This window comes from Ananas comosus, linkage group 1 (genome assembly GCF_001540865.1).
Source record: "Ananas comosus cultivar F153 linkage group 1, ASM154086v1, whole genome shotgun sequence".
NCBI classification, from domain to species: domain Eukaryota; kingdom Viridiplantae; phylum Streptophyta; class Magnoliopsida; order Poales; family Bromeliaceae; genus Ananas; species Ananas comosus.
In genome coordinates this window covers 14994350-15013594 of record NC_033621.1, presented here as the reverse complement: position 1 = coordinate 15013594, position 19245 = coordinate 14994350, and the positions used below count along the sequence as shown (strand labels likewise).

General features: G+C 41.4%; 1 long non-coding RNA gene across 1 annotated transcript; it reads left to right on the top strand.

Moving 5' to 3' along the window:
• On the top strand, window positions 16616-17849 carry LOC109720132. The gene is made up of 3 exons (XR_002218877.1): window positions 16616-16770; window positions 16854-16969; window positions 17808-17849. It is a non-coding gene; the product is annotated as an uncharacterized LOC109720132 (long non-coding RNA).

The following is a 19245-nucleotide window of genomic DNA, read 5'->3' as shown; positions in this document are numbered from 1 at the left end:
CTTTATATCCAACCCTTACTGGACACGACTTTAGCCTCGCTGTTGTCTTCTAAATCTTAAAAGACATTCTTTGCCTCGTCTATTTAATCGTCTTTTACGTGTCAGAGTCTTTTAATACTTTTAACCGCCCCTACAGTCTTTATAATATTACTCCGATCTATATTTCAAAGTATAAAAAGACTGGGGGCATCTCACTCTTTATTTTAGGCTTTCAATAGACTATTTCTAATGTCAAGCCATGTCGAAAGCCACTGGTTTGCCCCAGCTTTGACTTTCTAATTTTAAAGAAAGCAATTCAATTCGTTTTGGCTTATACTGACAGTTTAAACTCGAGTTTGCCTATAAGTCCCTCAAGGCCGCTTTCTATAGTCTAAACCTCGACGGATTACACTTATCACATACGATGATAACTCCCAACTGATATTCATCTTCGATGATCCGAAGAGGGAGAGGTAGTCGGCTGGTGGTAGTGGTGTTCTCGTGCAAGTACCACTTCCTCTCTCTTTGGGAGAGAAAGAGAGAGATTTATAGAGAGAGTAGAGAGATATAAAGAGCGGTTTTAAGCGCCGCAACCACCTCTAGCTCGAACGCTTGCGCAATCTCCGCTGCCTAACTCGAAAGCACGCGGGCAACCTCGCCGCACAAAAGCAACGCCGCAAGTGCAACCCCATTCGAAAACCCTAAACCGAATTAGGAATCGTAATTCACAAGATAATCGGAGATTACTCGAAACAACTTCTCTAAATCCAATAAAAATAGTATCTCATACTATTTTTATTTATTTTCACTTTTATATTTAAAATCCGGTATGTTACATTCCGCCGCAACCTCACCGGAGCCATTTAAATGTACACCGTAATTTCATAGTTTTAGAAGTCCGGTACCTTACAGTTCCAGTAGCTAGAGATGAGTTATTTACCTGTGCTTTATCCACTTTAGACTAGGGATAAGCTGCTTCGAAGCTTGATAATGGTAATTAGTTATTTATGGTTCTATTTCGGAACTAAACCTGGTTAAATCGGGCGAATTAATGCAGTTTGGAATAGTTTCTTTGCAGCAGGTTTTCGATTCATTTTGAGCTAAATCAGTGACCTTGGGGGTTGGTTTAGAAGGTGTTTCAACCAGGGGTAAGTAGAAATTTCAGTTAGAAAACTGATTTCGCAAGATTTCGGCTATATTGACTAGTTTACGAGCTTTTTGATGCCGTTTTGGTATTGTTCGCAGCGAGAGTGCAACCAACCTTTGGATCATCTTTGGTTGGCATTGGAGAGCCTTTAGAGGTTGAACTTGAGGTACTAAAGTGAACCAAAACAGGGATTTAAGTTACTATTTTGTACTAAGTGAGTTTTGTGCCAAATTTGGACAATTCGGTTGTAGTTTTGATGTGTTTTTTAAAACTTGATTTTCAGCAGGTTCATGAACCAGTGAGCTAAATTGTGGGATTCTTTTGGGCTGTATTGAGCTTAGTGATAGGTGGGTTTGACCTAACCAAAGCAAATGAAGCTCCCCTATGTTCTATATGTTACTATAGAATTGATACATAATGTTTGAGTTGTGATTATGTTCTTGATAAGGACTTAGAACATCAACGCCAAAACATTTGCTGTATTTGAGATGAATCCTCTATGAAGTAGAGAGAACTCATGCATAAAGTATTTATGTTCATATTTAGTTTAGTTGAATAACTAATGGACAAATCTATTATGCTCCTATAAAGTAGAGAACAATGATATTCTCTTGATTCTATTGATGATAAAGTAGAGAACAATGACATGCTTTATGACTATATTGATAGTACCCTGATAGTGGAAAGTTTCTAATGTCATGTGTAAATTAGCATTACTTTCATGTACTTACAAATTTAGTGGATACTAGCAAGTTTCATTGCTTAGTATAATGAGAATTCCGATCAATAGATCGAGAGTGAGAACATAGTGTACTATGACATGATGATTGAGACATATTGGGCTATGGATTTTGCTTGCTTGCCATTGTGCTCATTCGCACACGCTTGTGAGGGTCGCTCCCTACAAGCCGGCACTCCGGAGTTGGCCTACGCGACAGATGCTTGCTCGTGCGGGATTGGGTGCCGAAGTGGATTGCCGTAGGGAGTGTATACTACCACGGGGCCATTAGGCAAGGCGCAAGCTAGAGTACCTTGTGTAGGTCCTTATGAATGCAATTAAAGTTCGAAATGACAGTAATGAATGATTATCAGTTATAGTGTACAGTATTCACTTACACGTTCATGTTATGTTCATGCTTACAGTAGTTGCTATGCTTTTATTATCTAGTCGATTTATTACTGCAGAAAGTAGGATTACATGTTGATTACCTATTAACCGTATAGATATATCATGCAATTACTGCTTTTACTTTCATTCAGTACATCATGAGCCTAGTGGTGTAATTCGCCGAGGCTGGCGGCTTACCCACTGGAAACTATTGGATAATAGTTCTCAGGCCCTTTTTATTGTTGTTTTTACAGAGCCACTTACAGGAGAGGCTAGGGATCGCGGCAAGGGAGTCGCGTCTAGCTAGATCTAGCATTGGATCTTGACTAGATGATCACCTTGCTACTCGGGCTACGGCCGAGGGTGATGTCCCCGTGTATAGAGAGACCACCACTGTACCTATATTTTGTGTACCTTGTGATGTATATGTGGTTGGAAACTAGAGATTATAGTTTTGATACTTCTTTGCGATGTTGAGATTTTGGGTTGTGTACTCTTTGTTCTTCTGTTCATGGTCTTATTGACTTATAATTTGCTCTGATATCAGGATAGGATTTTTCTTTATTTTCTTCCTATCGACTTGCTTCTTTGTAGATGCCTTATATACTGCAGGTGTATGGCGGGTTTGTGTACGTACCGGATATGCTTCCGCTGGTAATCGGGCGTGACAGATTATAGTGGTATCAGAGCCTAGGGTTGAGTCTTAGTGGACCTAGCAAACCTTAGGTTGGTTGGACAATAAGAATAGGCTTGTGAGAGACGAGGTCTAGTCGAGTTTGTTGTTAGCGAAAGTACTTCGATTGGATAACTTATAAACTCCAAATGGTAGGAGTTTGATCGGAATGTGCAATTACTAACTTTGCAGAGGGCCACGTTGGCGGCTGACAACGTGACATCGGAAGTTAGTATATGTTACATTTCATTACTTTCGCCTGATTAGCTGGTTTATACTAGAATTGAGGGTCCACTAGTATAAGTTTTTATTAATCCATGTTTGTTTTTGTGCTGCAGCTTAAGATGCCTTTGACCGTTCGAGGACCGCCGGGGCGGCTACGGCGGCTGATGCGGAGGAAGTGGAGACCTCCGTTACTTCCGGATCTAGTGGGATCCATGAGTTGTAGGATCAGCTTGCGATGCTGACAGATCTGGTGACACAGCAGGCTGCGGCAGCGCGACAAGAGATGGATGCTGCGCGCCGACAGGAGGAAAGAATGAAGCGGTTAGAGGATTTATTACTGCGACAGACGACTGATAGAGAGATTCCTGATCCTACATCGGCAGTACTAGATAGGGATACGACAGTGAGAGCACAGTCACCGATACCAGATATCTCACCAGTAGCTCCGAGGGTAGAGACCTGACAGGAGGTAGTAGTACCACCACCAGTGCATGTAGCTGCGACAGGCACAGTATTACCTGAGATGGTGGGGGCTGAGGAGCGAGAGCGGATGATGGAACGACTGAATGAATTCCGTCGTTGCAACCCTCGTATTTTTGACGGGGAGAAAGCTGATCATTGGGTGGTCGAGAAATGGTTGATGCACATGGAGAAGCTATTCTATGATACTTTTGTTGAGGAGCGATACCGGGTTTTGTTCGCGACACACCATCTTGATGGCGAGGCTCACAAGTGGTGGCTTGATATTCATGAAGACCCTTGTGTGGATTTGTCATCGATCGCTTGGAAAAGGTTCAAGGAATTATTGTTGACGACCTATTTCCCGCAAAGTGTAAAGAGGCAGATGGAAAGGGATCTGAGAAATCTGAGGCAGGGAGATAGGACAGTAGTTGAGTATGAGCGAGAGTTTTCTCGACTGTTACATTGTGTTCCTTTTGTGGTCCGAGACGATGAGAACAAGGCCCATATTTTCGAGGTGGGTTTGCGGCCTGCGATTTTCAGATTGGTCCAGGCATCAAACCTTTCTACTTACAGGGAGGTGGTGAATCGGGCATTGATTGTGGAGAAAGGGGCGGAAATTATGAAGGAAAGGGAAGTTGTGGATCGAAGCAAAGAAAAGAGACCACTGGCTGAGAGTAGCGGTCAGCAATCCTTCAGGAGACCGCCGAAGTATCCGAGAGGTCAGTCGAGCCAGTCGAGGGGTCGAGGTTCTTCAGCACCCCGTGGAGCACCCGAGCGTCATCGACGGCCACGTTGTGTCATTTGTGGTGGGCCTCACTTTCCACCACATTGTCCACAACGTGGGGGCAAGTGCTTTATCTGCGGCTAGGAGGGCCACTTTCGCTCAGAGTGCCCGAGAGGTCCTTCACCTGCACCCTCATCAGCATCAGCACCTGCATCTTCAGCTCCGAGCCTGGGGACCCCGACAGCACCCTATCAGTACAGACGACCACCGGGACAGCGGCAGTCTGAGAGTTCTCGGCAGGGTTCGAGTGGGCGTATGTATGCCGCCCAGACTGAGGAGGCCGCAGCAGCAGAGGAGGTCGTGGCAGGTATTATTATGCTTTATGATATTCGTGTTCGTGCATTATTTGATACTGGTGCTTCGCATTCTTTTATTGATCGGCAATTTGCCGAGTTGCATAGCATTCAGTTAGTACCTACTTTGCATCCGGGACGAGTGATCGTGCCCAACCATACCTTAAATGTTCATGAGTTTTGCTCTCGCTGCCCCGTTCGGGTAGGCAATTGGATTATGCCAGTGGACTTATTGGCACTACACAAACTAGGAGAGTTTGATGTAGTATTGGGTATGGATTGGTTGACACAGTATTATGCCACCATTGATTGTACGAACAGAACGGTGACCTTTAGGGAACCGGGCAAGCAAGAGTTTGTTTATAAGGGATGTCAGAGTTCATTGTTCGCAATGACTATTAGCTCTTCACGTACACGGCAGTTGATACGGAGGGGTTGTGTAGCCTATTTGGCTAGTATTTCTGTGAGTGATGGAGGAGCCGTCAAGATTGATGATATCTCGGTTGTGCGGGAATTCGGGGATGTGTTTCCAGCTGAGTTGCCAGGTATGCCACCTGATAGGAAAGTTGAGTTTGTGATAGATCTTGTCCCTGGGACTACCCAATCTCAAAAGTACCCTATAGGATGGCACCTGCTGAATTGAAAGAGCTAAAGGCACAGTTACAAGATTTACTGGATAAGGGTTTCATTCGACCGAGTGTTTCACCTTGGGGAGCACCGGTATTGTTTGTTAAAAAGAAGGATGGATCTTTTCGATTGTGTGTGGATTACCGAGAAATCAACAAAGTCACAATCAAGAATAAATATCCATTACCGAGAATCGATGATTTATTCGATCAGCTGCAAGGATCAAAAGTATATTCCAAGATTGATTTGTAATAAGGTTATCATCAGCTTAAGATCAAACCTGAAGATATTTTCAAGACCGCTTTTAGGACACGATATGGGCATTATGAATTTACAGTTATGCCATTTGTACTGACTAATGCCCCAGCAGCCTTTATGGATTTAATGAACCGTGTCTTCAAGCCATATTTGGACAGGTTTGTGGTCGTATTCATCGACGATATCTTGATCTATTCTCGAAGTGACGAGGAGCAAAATAAATATACTTTACTCAGACTTTCCTGGCCATTGAACATTATTAGATCGACGCCGAAGCCTTCTTGCTTAATAGTGCTGACTGAGTTAGAACTCGTATGCACACCCAAACTATTCTTAGCACAAATGAGAGCAACTAGTTGCCTACAAAGTAGGCCATCCAAAGTGCCTCCATCACTAGCCAAGAAGTCCCGGGCCCCTCTCAATTATCGCAACCATCTGACATTCAGGGGATTCATACATATAGTGAATTAGCGAAAACAAAACCAGATAGTAAAAATAAATATACTTTGCTCAGACTTCCTTGGCCATCGAATATTATTATATTGGTGTTGAAGCCTTCTTGTTTAGTAGTGCTGACTGAGTTAGAAGCCGTATGCACACCCAAACTATTCTTAGCACAAATAAGAGCAACTGGTTGCCTAGGAAGTAGGCCATCCAAAGTACCCCCATCACCAGCCATGAAAGGCTGGGGCCCCTCTCATTTATCGCAACCATCTAACATTCAAGGGAAAGGTCATCATCGCATAGGGAAAAAAAAAGCGAAGGCAAAGTGCCGAAAAACAGAATGGCTAAATTCTAATGACAATCAAGAGGAAGGTCATCATAGCATGAAAAAAAAAAGGAAAGCAAAGTACCCCAAAAGCAACCAAACATTATTATAAACCACATAGGACACACCTAGTGTAACACACTGAACTTTAGCAAATTGCAAGGTTCGAGTGTTTGATCTACGTTTTGAGTTTTTTCAGATATTCTGGAGGGTCGTAGACTGTGTTCTGACCTATGGCTCGCATCCCGAGGAGCGAGGTTAAAAACTTAGTACCAAACCTCTAAAGTGCAGGAAATTGGGCTGCTCTCGGGTTTGCCTCTGCAGGACTAAGTACCGGTACTGCATTGATCTGGTACCGAAACTAGATCTGGTGCCAGTACAACATCGGGCTGGTACCGGTACCTAATGCATTTTCTCGCCAACCCGAGGCTTGGGTTTGTGCACATTGTAGCTTGGTACCGGTACTCCTTCCGCGTATCGGTAAGCAGTGCAGTACAGACTGCACGTAGTTGGAGGATTTTTTTGAGATTGTTACATCTCTATTTAACCCCCCACAGCCCCTTGGATGGCTCTTTTGAGCCCTAAACCGTAGAGAACCAGGTAGAACTCCTCTCCCTTGGTTTTTCTCCTATTTTATCTGGGTTTTAACTTGGTTTGATCTCCTCTTTTTACTTCTCTTTGCTCTATGTTGGTTTTCCCACATTGGAGAAGCATTGGATTGAGGATTGGGGCTCTTTGGAGGAAAGATCTTCAACCCTAGCTTATTTTTAGCTTGGTTTGGGGCTTCTAAAGAGATTAGTAATCCTAATCCCTCATTTGATCCATATTTTGGTAGATTTCATGAGATAGAGACGACCTAGAATGAGAATGTAGGGTTTTATTTGGGGATTTTTGATTTGTGGCTTTTGAGGCTTAATTGAAAGGTGTAGAACCTTCATTTGGGTTGGATTTGAAGAGTTCTAACCCTCATTTGGAGATTGTGAGACATTTTCACCACACAAGGTGAGTTTTTGTCCTCTTCTTGGGTTGGTTAATGTTTGAACCTAGTAGTGTTCGCTCCTTGCGTTTAACTCTCTTAGAATTTTTTTTAGGGAGCTAAGAAGCTAGTGGACACCTTCTTTTGCGCGAATGAAGGATTTCAAGGAGCTCTTGGTGGGTTTGACCTCACCGAAATGGCTGAACTCCCCCTATGTCTTCTTTTTGGTTTTAAGACATAATTAGATGCTTTTCCATACTCATTATGACATGCTAGAATTTATGAGAACATAATATGCACATGTTATGTATAGTGAGAATCTATTCTCTATGTAGTAGAGGCATGCATGTAGATTTTGGCACTAAATAACACTTCTTGACAATTTCTTTTTATGCAACCCTAAGAAGTATGTTAGAGTATGATTAATGATATAACCCCTTGAGGGTACCTAGTGAATGGGTTAAGTAAATAGTTATCTCACATGATGACAACATTATACTTATTATAGACAAGGTGAATGGAACTTAGCATTTCTTGCATTATACTTGTTGTAGATAAGGTAGTTATGATAATGTGACATAGAACATGATAAGGTCATCATAAAGCTAAACTTGGTGTATTTAACCTAGTTGAACAACTAGAACTTGACATGTGACATTGTAACTAGGTGCATTTAACCTAGTAGAACAACTATTGGCCATTGTGATATTGCATTCGATCTAGGGATCGATAGTTATATTTCATGTTTTAGACATGAGGAAATGAGAGTGTAAAGTCTTTGAGGCGAACCCTAATTGAGTTAATGGCATGTAATACTAGTGGAATTAATTAATTGCATCATAATACTTTTACTCCATGTAGTGGGGATGTTAGTGGCAAGACATGTGCATAACATGCATTATGGTACTTGCGGTCATATCATAAATCATTTGCATATGGTATTAGTAAATGTTTCTCTTGACAATTGTTGTAATCGCATGTCATGAACCTTGTTGGAGTTTGGATTAAAATAGCGAACTATGCATATTTTAGGCATTATATATATGTTGGTAGGGATTAGGGTTGTAAACGAGCCGAACTCGAGCGAGCTGGAGCCAGCTCGAGCTCGGCTCGTCGTCTTCAAGGTCGGCTCGTGTTCGACTCGAGCTCGTGACGAGCTCGAAAACTCTGGCTCGTGATCGGCTCGAAACTTAATCGAGCCGGCTCGTGTTCGGCTCGTTAGCTCGATTATATAATGCTACTGAAGTTCGCTGCCGGGGGTTTGCTGTCACACCCCGAGCTCGATCCCTTTGGCCGGTTCGGGGGCGTCGAACAGACGCCGAACGGACAGAGCCTCCCCTGTCCGCCCAAGGCTCAACAACAAGTATCAATAGAGTAAAAGTTTGTATAAGCAGAAGCATATACAATGGCTTGCACGAGGGCAAGCAATAGCCAAAGTAAAAGAATTAATAATTCAACATACAAGTAATATGACTAAATTTAAATCACATACATGCATCCAACAATAATCAAGTTGTTTTACATTCTTGCATCATTTCTTTTTACATCTCATTTCTCCCAAAATATAACTTTTGACATTTAAAATAAATATCCTTTACATCATTCATTTAAACATGTTCATGATACTAGAATCATGAAATACAAAGATGATAATAAAGGTATGCAACTAAACCCAAAATACCAACTCGGGTGGTGTCTACCTAGGGCGCGATGCCCTTACCGCGATCATCCGTCGGCTCGCTCGGTCCGGGCTCTGTGAAAAATAGGGTGTGAGAACTACAACAAAGTTTCCAGTGGGTTCGGCAACCAACCACGCCGACTTTCCCACTAGGTCTAAATCAGGCATTATAGAAGGAAAGAGATATAGACAGTAACCAAACTATACAAATGCAGTTAATATGCCTGAACAATAATAAATGCAATGCTCAATAGTATACTCATGTTGAATGCAAGGTCACAATCTCATTATTCAATCTTTTGGCTAACCCGTAGGTTTCGCCCTCAACGACTCACAAACCAAATCCCTAATATCGGGAAGATACCCGCTACACCCTACGGGACCGTCCTCTGGAGAGATATTCGCTACGACTCAGTGATGACAACTCCGGAGTATATCGCCCGAGGGGGAGCTGCCACCCTCGAGCAAGGACTTACAGGTGAGTATGATCCCATCCTTAATTATAAGGATGTCAAGTCCAATCCATTTCTTGACTATAAGGAAACAATGCACATTTGACCTTTAACTCTAAGGTTGTTATGTCATAATGTCGCTACCTCTATTTACTTGTATTCTTTAATCTTTACTAGTGTCATTTACACTACTTTGTTCTTGTACTCATTCATTGATGCCACACTTATTTTCTAAGTGTCCATTCTAGCATATCTTGACTCGTTGATGCCACTTTCTATAATTATGTCAACATGTCACTTTTATTCTCTAAGACTACTAAGTTCTTGTCATTTCTCAGGCATACATAGGGTAAATAAAATTCTCACATTCATACAAGTATTTCATATGCATTTGAACTCACAATATGCAAAAGAAGCTTATAATTACCCTATTATGCAATATGCTCAAATACATATAAGTGCTCAAATGTGACACTTTAGACATAAAAGAAATTTCGAGGTCCTTGGAATGCACCACCCACCTTAGATGGTTGAGAGGATGCTACGGTGAATTTTTTAGAATTTTTGAAGCTTTACTTTTTCGCCTGTGGCAAAACGAAGCCAAATTACACTTTTTCTCAATAACTCCTCTTAAACCTTTTCGTAACATCAAACGGAGTTGTCCCACGCGTCGGGAATATCCCTAATTAGGTTTCTACAAGGTGAATTTGCCTTAGAAACACTCGGAGGCAAAAGCCCCAATTTGGGTGTCATAATGTAGCCATTTACAAAATCCGAGGTTTTGATCTCTAAAACAAGCAAAAGTGAGCTTGTCCAACCTCTAGGAGTTCATCTAGAACCATCTAAACCAATTCTAGGACTTAGAATGTAAATCCTAAAAATTCACCATTAGAGCACATGAAGAAAACTAGGGTTTTCATGTGTTCTAAGCTATTACTAGGTTTCTATACCCATTAGAAGATCAAAACCTAGTTTTTCTAGGACATAAACCCAAAACCTAACCTAGGTTTCATGTAAACCTTACCTTGGCCCAAAGCTCTCCAAGGTCCTTCTTGTTGGAGAGATCCCAAGCCTCCAAAGCCTCCAAATCCACCTTCAATCCCTTCTCCAACTCCTTCTCTTTGCTCTTTGGGGGGAATTCTAGAGAGAGAAAGAGAGAAATAAGAGAGGAGGTGTGTTGTGGATGTGGGAGAGGGAGAGAGGAGTGTTGGGGTTATATATAAGGTTCTACAATTACCAAAAACCCCTCCACTTATTCTTATTTGTAGCAGTTTCCATTTTGCTACCAGACCCAAAGTGTACCGGTACACTTTGTTCTATCACAGGTTACACGATTACGCAGAGAGCAAACCCGAGAGCAAGGTTCTCGGTTACGCGGGATTTGTACCGGTACACTTTGATTTTGTACCGATACACATATCTGTACCGGTGACAACTCGATGGTTGTACCGGTATACTTTGCCCAGACTTTGATTTTTGGCTCATTTCGATTCTATTTCGCGCCGATCGATGCCAAAACCTTTTCAACACTTCTAGAACTCATTCTTAACCCTTCCAACACTGTTGGTAGGTTAATCGGAACTCGCCCAATTAATCCATTCGCATACTTTAACCAATTTGGCTAAAGTTCGATAATCGCTATCGGGGTTTCGATACGTTACATTTGCGAACGGCGAAGAATCGCTGCCAAGGGTGTGCGAATGGCAAAGGGAACTGTCATGATGCGACCATGACCGCAAGTGGGAAGCATAGGGTTAGGCAGAAGGTTGAGGAACAGGGTGAGACATGGGAGGATCCAAGGTAGAGAGAAGCATGGCGGCGGCGTAATCTATGGGGATGCTTTCGGGCGATGGGTTCTCGCTTCCTCACTGTAGTGTCACTAGATCCACCTCTGAAAGCCACTGCGGCGCGATCTATGGAAGAGACCTATTTCGGGTGATGGGTTCGCGCTCCCTCACTGTAGCGTCACCAGACCCGACTCCGCATTCCGAGTCGGAGGCGGATTGAAGCCACGCACCGACAGCCAGGTGAAGGACTAAGCCCGAGCCAGGAATGAGCCCACTATAGCCCATATAATATACATATAATTACAGTCATGTCCCTGCCAATGTAACTCTTACATTTTGGTCCTCACGATTAGTAATATAAGTAACAAACTCACGCCTGTAATGAAACATGATGAGATAAATAAAATCCCAATTCCCCAATTCTCCTCTCTTCCTAATCTGTATTATATATTTATAATACAAATATAATTATATATAATACATAAAATTATATTAATATAAAATAAATATAATCGAGCTGTTATCGAGCCGAACACGAGCTACGAGCGAGCTGACCCTAGCTCGTGTTCGGCTCGTTTATTAACGAGCCAAACACGAGCTGGCTCACGAGCAGCGAGCTAGATTGCCACCCCTAGTAGGGATATACCACCCAAGTGGTTGTAAACAAGACATGACATCATGATCTAGTACCCGACCGTCGAGTTGATGTGTGAAAATTTCATGTTTTAGACATGATGACTGAGTATCCCAAATTGTGGACCCTATGCTATGATTACACTTGCTTGCCCTTGTGCTCATTCACACATACTTGTGAGGGTCGCTCCCTACAAGCCGACACTCCGAAGTTTAGCCTTGTGACGATAGATCGCTCGTGCGGGATTGGACGCCGAAGTGGGATGCTGTGGGCGGAGTCTCTTTTCTTGCAGGAAAAATGATGACCCCCACGGGGCCACTAAGGCACGGCACGAGTCGGGACGTTACCACGTGTACGTTCCTTATAAATTGGGTATTGAGACTTAACTTGACATTGTACATCATCGTAGTTGATGCATACATGGTAGATATTCATACTTGTGGTTTGCTACCTTATATTACTACTTGATGCATTCATAGTAGTTGGACATTTTGTGGGACATTCTGGCATTGACAACCTTAGTGATAGTAAACCTATACCTATGTGAATTAGTATGTATGCATGGCTAGAATAACGATGCAAAGCACAATTTACTTTATATAGTAATCATGGACATTATGATTATGCATGTAGTTTAATATTGGCATACAATGGAATATGCATGTAAATCAGCCCTGGCATATAGTTGAACAAATGAATTAGTAGAGGCATAACTATAATATGAATATGTTTAAAATACTTGCTTTTCATATATTGCTTAATTATTCCCTTATAGCATGCCTCAGTTGACCTAGTAGTGTATTTCGCCACTCTCGGCGGCTTACCCACTGGGAACTATTGTTTAATAGTTCTCACCCCCATTTGTTGTTAGTTTTTATTTCAGAGCCTTCCCCAACGGGAAAGGCTAGGGATCGTGGCAAGGGGTTGGCGACTAGCTAGAGCCCTACGAAGATATTTAGAGGGACACGACATCATCTTTCTTTTTGCTTTGTGGAAAGATGTATTATGTATTTGAATTCTAGAGATCTTGTTAGACTTTTGGATTTAGCTGTATACTTTTGTACATCTTGTGGATCTCTTTGTGTTAGAACTTTAGTGATTTTATATTACTCGCTCTGATAGCCTTGTTAGGACTTTTCTGTGTTTATTTCTTATTTTGGTAGACGCCTTGTGTGCATTATGGTTGTTTAGTGTACACGGCGGGTCGTGCACGCGCCGAGCGGGCTTTCGTTGGAACCGGGGCGTGACACCTAGGACCAAAAAGGCTTCATGGGTAGGGAGGCCCTAAGTTCATTGTTTGCTAAAAAAAAAATAAAAAGGATCCAAGAAGAGAAAATATATATATAAAAAAAGAGCCCACGGCGCAGCAAGACATAGGAAGCATGTAGAACCAAAAAAGGGCTTGCGGATTCCACGACATATGATTATTTCTTTTTTGAAAAAAAAAATGTTGGACGAAAGGTGAAAGGAGAGAGCTTTACCTGGAAAGAACACCAAAATAATGATGAAAAGTAACCAAATATTCAAATGGCACTAAAACAATTGATAGAAAACACATAAAAACTTCAATATGAGCTAAAAATTTAATTTTGGGATCCCAACAGCTCAAAAATTTTAGGAAAATACTTGGCATAAGAGCAATGGTAAAATCTGCACCTTCAGGAGATACCATCAGCAGAGAAAACCACAAAAAAAAATGCAAATCTACGTAAGTAAGTCAAAAAACACAAAGTTTTGACAAATTCATTAAATCAATCACAAAAATACAGTTTTGGAAAATCCCAGCAACTTAAAAATTTTGGAAAAAAAACTTGGCATAAAAGTAATGATAAACTTGCAATTTAGGAAATACCAACAGCCAAAAAAAATCACAAAAAAAATATAAATCTATGTAAAAGTAAGTCAATAAATACAGAGTCTTGACAAATTAATAATAAAAATACAATTTTGAAAAAATCCCAGTAGCTTAAAAATTTTAGGAAAAAACTTGGCGTAAGATCAGTGACAAAACCTGCACCTTTAGGAGATACCAACTGCCCAAAGAAATCACAAAAAATGAAAATCTACGTAAGAGTAAGTGAAAGAACAGAGAGTTTTGTCAAATACCAATAACCAAACCAACAATAGAAGTCTTGAGACTCTCCTCCAAACTCTAAAAACTATAAACCAAACAATGAAACCAATGTTTGCAAAGAAGAGAAGAGTGGGGGAGGGTAAAAAGGGAAGAGAATGGCTAAAAAAATAAATTAAATCAATGACAAAAATGCAATTTAGGAAATCCCAACAGCTTAAAAATTCTGGAGAAAAACTTGGCATAAGAACAATGATAAAATTTGCACCTTTAGGAGATACTAACAGCCCAAAAAATCACAAAAAAAAAAAATCTACATAAGAGTAAGTAAAAAAACACAGAGTCTTGACAAATACCAACTATCAAACCAACAATAGAAATCTTGGAACTCTCTTTCAAACAAATACCAACTACCAACCAACAATAGAAACCTTGGGACTCTTATTCAAACTTTGAAAACTATAAACCAAATCATGAAACAATATTTGCAAAGAAGAGAAGAGCAAGGGGGTAGAAAAATAGAAGGATTAGAAATTCCATAATAAATTTGTCTATGAAAACCAAACAAAATAGCCTAGCTAAATTAAGATGGAAATAAACTATTCATAAATATAGAGCAGTAGTGAAAACAAAACCTAACAGCCAACGTAAATATATTTTGCTTAGACTCCCCTATCTATCAAACATTGATTAGATCCACACCAAAGCTTTTTTTTGCATAGTAGTGTGGAGTGAATTGAAACCCGTATGTAGAACCAAACTACTCCGAGCACAAATGAGAGCAATCGATTGCCTATAAAGTAGGCCATCCATAGTGTCCTCATCACCAATTAAGGAGGGACCGGTCCCTCCGAATTATCGAAACCATCTGACATTTAGGGAAAATATCATCATAGCATGTGCGAAAATGGAAAACGCATAAAAAAAAATAAAAAGATTAGTGGCCAAATGAGCAAATGCAATTTCAATTTTTTTTTTATCCCTTCTAGAAATGTTGAGATAGACAAAGCAAATTAAATCAATTTGATTTAATCACTTGGAACTCAAGTTCAAGAAGCCTAGAGGATTAAAAAAAAAGTGTGGGCGTTGATTAGTGGCTAAGCTTATGCATGTTGAAGAGAGCTTGAAGGTCTCCATTAGTAATATTCATTAAGGCACCATCTTCAGATTAGAGGGTGTCTATAAAGACACCATGTGAATATAACACTTCCAATTTAGAGGGCGATCATAGGGTATCTATAAAGATGATACCATGTAAATATAACACTTCCAAATTAGAGGGTGAACCAACATTTAAAATTGCACGGTTTAGAGACTAAAATTGTCACGCCCCGCTATCGCCAATTTGGTCGATCCGGGCACGTACACAGACGCCGAACGAACAGCACCTCCTCTGTTCGCCCAAGGCTCAACAACAACGGATACATGTATAAAGAAATTAAACAATTGATTAACCACTTAAGCTCAATATCAGTCGCTTATCCTTCATTCTTACTAATCCATTCGCGCATCTTCCGCACAAATATCATTTAACTTCAACCAACGCGCTCACCGGAGCACGTAGCTCCTGAACTTCGCTAGATCCAGTCTGCTCTGGCATCCCAGAAGGTAATGTCGGAGTGGATCTCGTCGCACGTCGCGACATTTCTCTCGAAATGAACCATTCACATTATTAGAACAAAACCAATCAGGCGAAAGCAATTCAAGTGCATTTATACTCAACCCTTAGCTTTATGAATTCCACTAACCTGCAGCAGGCTAGCCTCCATCCTTATATGCACCTCTGCACCCTTCATACGTAGAGAGAGAGAGAGGGAGAAAAGAAGAGAAATAGAAGAGGGGAAAAGAGAAGAAGAAGAAGCAGATGAAGAAAAAGGAGAAAAAATGAAAGAAAGGTATTCCTTTTTCTCCCTCTCTTTGCTGATTTTCCCCCTCCCTCTTTTTCGTTTCCCTACTGCTGAAAATAGCAGCAACAACACCAATCTTTGCTGCTGCTGCAAGCTAGAGGAGCATCAGCAGCAGCCCCTGCTGCTAATAGCTTAAGCAGGAACGGCAGCAGCAGTTAGCATCAGCAGCAGCAGAAGCTCAGCCTGCTGCTGAGCATCAGCAGCTGAGCAACCAGCAGCATTAGCAGCAGCAGCAGCAGCTTATGCTGCTTAGCAGCAGCAGTGCCAGCAGCAGCAGCTCAGCCAGCTGCTGCCAGCAGCAGCACCAGCAGCAGCACCAGCATCAGCCAGCAGCAGCTGTAGTAGTAGCAGCAGCAAGCAGCAGTAGTAGATGCAGCAGCAGCAGCAGCAGCAGCAGCTTATGCAGCTTATGCTGCTTAGCAGCAGCAGTGCCAGCAGCAGCAGCTCAGCAGAACCAGCAGCAGCAGCATGCGCAGCAGTGTGCAGCAGCAGCAGCAGTGGCACCAGCATCAGCAGCAGCAGCAGAAGCAGCTTGGAGCAGCAGCAGTAGCCTTAGCAGCAGCAGCTGCTGTCAGCAGCAGCAGCAGCTGCCCTGCAGGGCCAGAAAGAAAGAAAAGAAAGAAAGAAAAGAAAGAAAGAAGGAAAAGAAAGAAAAGAAAAGGAAGGAAGCAAGAAAGAAAGAAAGAAAGGAAAGAAATTGAATTGTGAAATTTCATAGAAATTGTGAAATTTCTCCCCTGACCGCGGCAATGCACTTTTGTAAAAATAAGAATCCTAATGCGAAATTGACCGCGCGTGAACCAAATTGAGGGTAAAAGAAACGCGTTGGCGAAGTCGGTTCGGCAATCCGACGAACCTACGCAAAGATATCGCCAAAAGAAGGTTTTCGGCTATAGTTGCCGTTTTATATAGCATTGAAATGCTAACTTGTAAATTATGGGTAATGACCCTAGTTTAATCTTTTCTAATCCTTTATAGGTGAAAAGTAAACATGCTCGAGAGTCTAAATTGACTTTCCGACAGGTCGACGACGCACTAATTACGGTAGCGGCCTTTCTAGTCCTATTTGCACGGAGTCGCGAGAGATAGTCGTCGACGCTTTCCGAGACGTGGATTCTAGTTGATTGACACCACTACAGGTGGGTGGTGCTATCCGAACTCTTTGAATCACCTTTTATGTCTATAATTCTTCGTTGAGCATATTTATATTTGTAGTCATGCATTATAGGGTGTTTGGCATTGAGCGAGTGAAAATGTGAATTCCTATCAACAATGAGAATTTGTGAACCTTAGATTGTGGACATAGAACCCTATGAATGCATGGACTTTGACAATAGTAAACTTGGTGACATCATGACTAGAGATTTGGTTAGCATCGAGAAATGCAATTATGAAACTAGTATAAAGAACTAGTTAGAGTTAAATTGTGACATTGTTGTCAGTTGAATCCTCTAAAGGGGGATCAGATCTTACTCACATAGTCTGTTTTCTTAGCTTGGTGGTGGTCGCTCCCCCCAGGCAGTGAGCTCCGGAGTAGTCACTTGTTGGGCTAACGTACTTGCCCCAGGACTAACGTACTTGTCCGACAGACGGTCCCATCGGGAGGCAGCTTAGGGCCCGTGAGGGATTTCGTTGGTGAGTTATTGTTAACCAAAGGGTTAACCACTGAATTGGGTAAATTTATGGGCTAACGTACTTGCCCCAGGACTAACGTACTTGTCCAGCTGTTAACCAGAGGGTTAACCAAAAGATTGGGTAAAGTTAATGAAAAGCATGCATGCATATTTACAGTTTTCATATCTGTTACTTCTTTCAGCTTTGTACAGGCATTGTAGTAGTTACATGTTATAGTTGGTTACTATCTGCTTACTTTTCTTGCCTACATATGCCTGAGTAGACCTAGTGGGTGAGTCGGCGAAGTCGGCAGCCGAACCCACTGGGAACTTTCTTGTAGTTCTCACACCACTAACCATACAGGTTCCAGTGCGAGTTTCGAGGCCGAGGATCGTGGCAAGGGCCCTGCAGCTTAGCTAGCTGACACCAGAGTTTAGCAATTACCATTTTGAGTTCATGTATCATCCATTTTGATGTACAGAGACATGTAAATGAATGTATAAAAAGCATGTAAATAACTAAATGTTTCAGTTATGTAAAGTTTTAAATTACAGTGGATTTCATGTTTGGTTAGACTTACTATCACTTGTGTTGTTGCTTGTCTTCGTGCAAGCCATGTATATTGAAATGTGATCCTAGGAATTGTTTAATTTCTTTATACATGTATTCGTTGTTGTCGAGCCTTGGGCGAACAGAGGAGGTGCTGTTCGTTCGGCGTCTGTGTACGGGCCCGGATCGACCAAATTGGCGATAGCGGGACGTGACAAAAATGGTAGAAGAAGATTGGTTCTTACATATTACTCCTCTCACCAGAAAGTAAAGCTGACAGTACATGCCATATTTTACAAAGTAAAGCAAGAACAAAATATGCTAAGCTATGAGAACCGGCTCTGTAGCACAAAAAGGAGCTGGGAGAACATTCCAACACCAAACGATACGTAGAAGAAAAGCAGCAGCAAGAAGTAGGTGAGAGTTTGTAGTACAGTGCAAATCCCAAGAAGGGAGTGTAGAGCTAAGAAGCAAACTCTGCTTCAGAGGGGTCAGCTGCAGTAGTAATTCGATCTGTACGTAAGCAGTTGATGGTCATATAACATTCGTCAATTATACGGCAGATTTTTACCTGCTCAGCTATAGATTCACTTTTTTGGCGACGACAGAAGCATAACAATTTTGCAGAAGATTGTATTCCCGCTTAAGTTTATTGAACTGTCCAAGCAACTCGGTATACTGAACCGTAACATTATCATACAAACTCTTATACAATATAAAGTCATCGTAGTTAGCATTTTTATTTGCAAATCTATCTCGCCCTTCATTCTTTGAATAGCTACACGGGCTGTATCTTCCTTTGCTATTACGAAATCAGGGGACGGAGCACCCCAACATCATACAATTTCAATAACAGTCCCACTACGTGCAATTGGAAAGTCTATGTATGCTAGAAACCAACCTTCAGCAGTAACAGTTACAACACAGTCGGGCGTTCCAACACCCAGTTTCTCAATAATTTTCTTAAGTAATTTACTATAAGAAAGCTGAATAACCGACATCTCGACAACTATAGTTAAGATGAAAATTGGGGAAGGAAACAATCAATTCAAAGAAAAGCACTTATAGCTACATAATGAGAGTACCTTTCTTGTTCTTTTATTTTTAGAAAAAAATTTTAAGTGTAAGTGTATCAAAAGGTACATATGTCAAAACATACTCTCAGTCAGTCGTAGTTTGCATTAAGCGAAAGTAATAGCGTGGACCTTCACCCTTCTTGTTTTATTTTTTAAAAATTTGTTATGTATAAGTG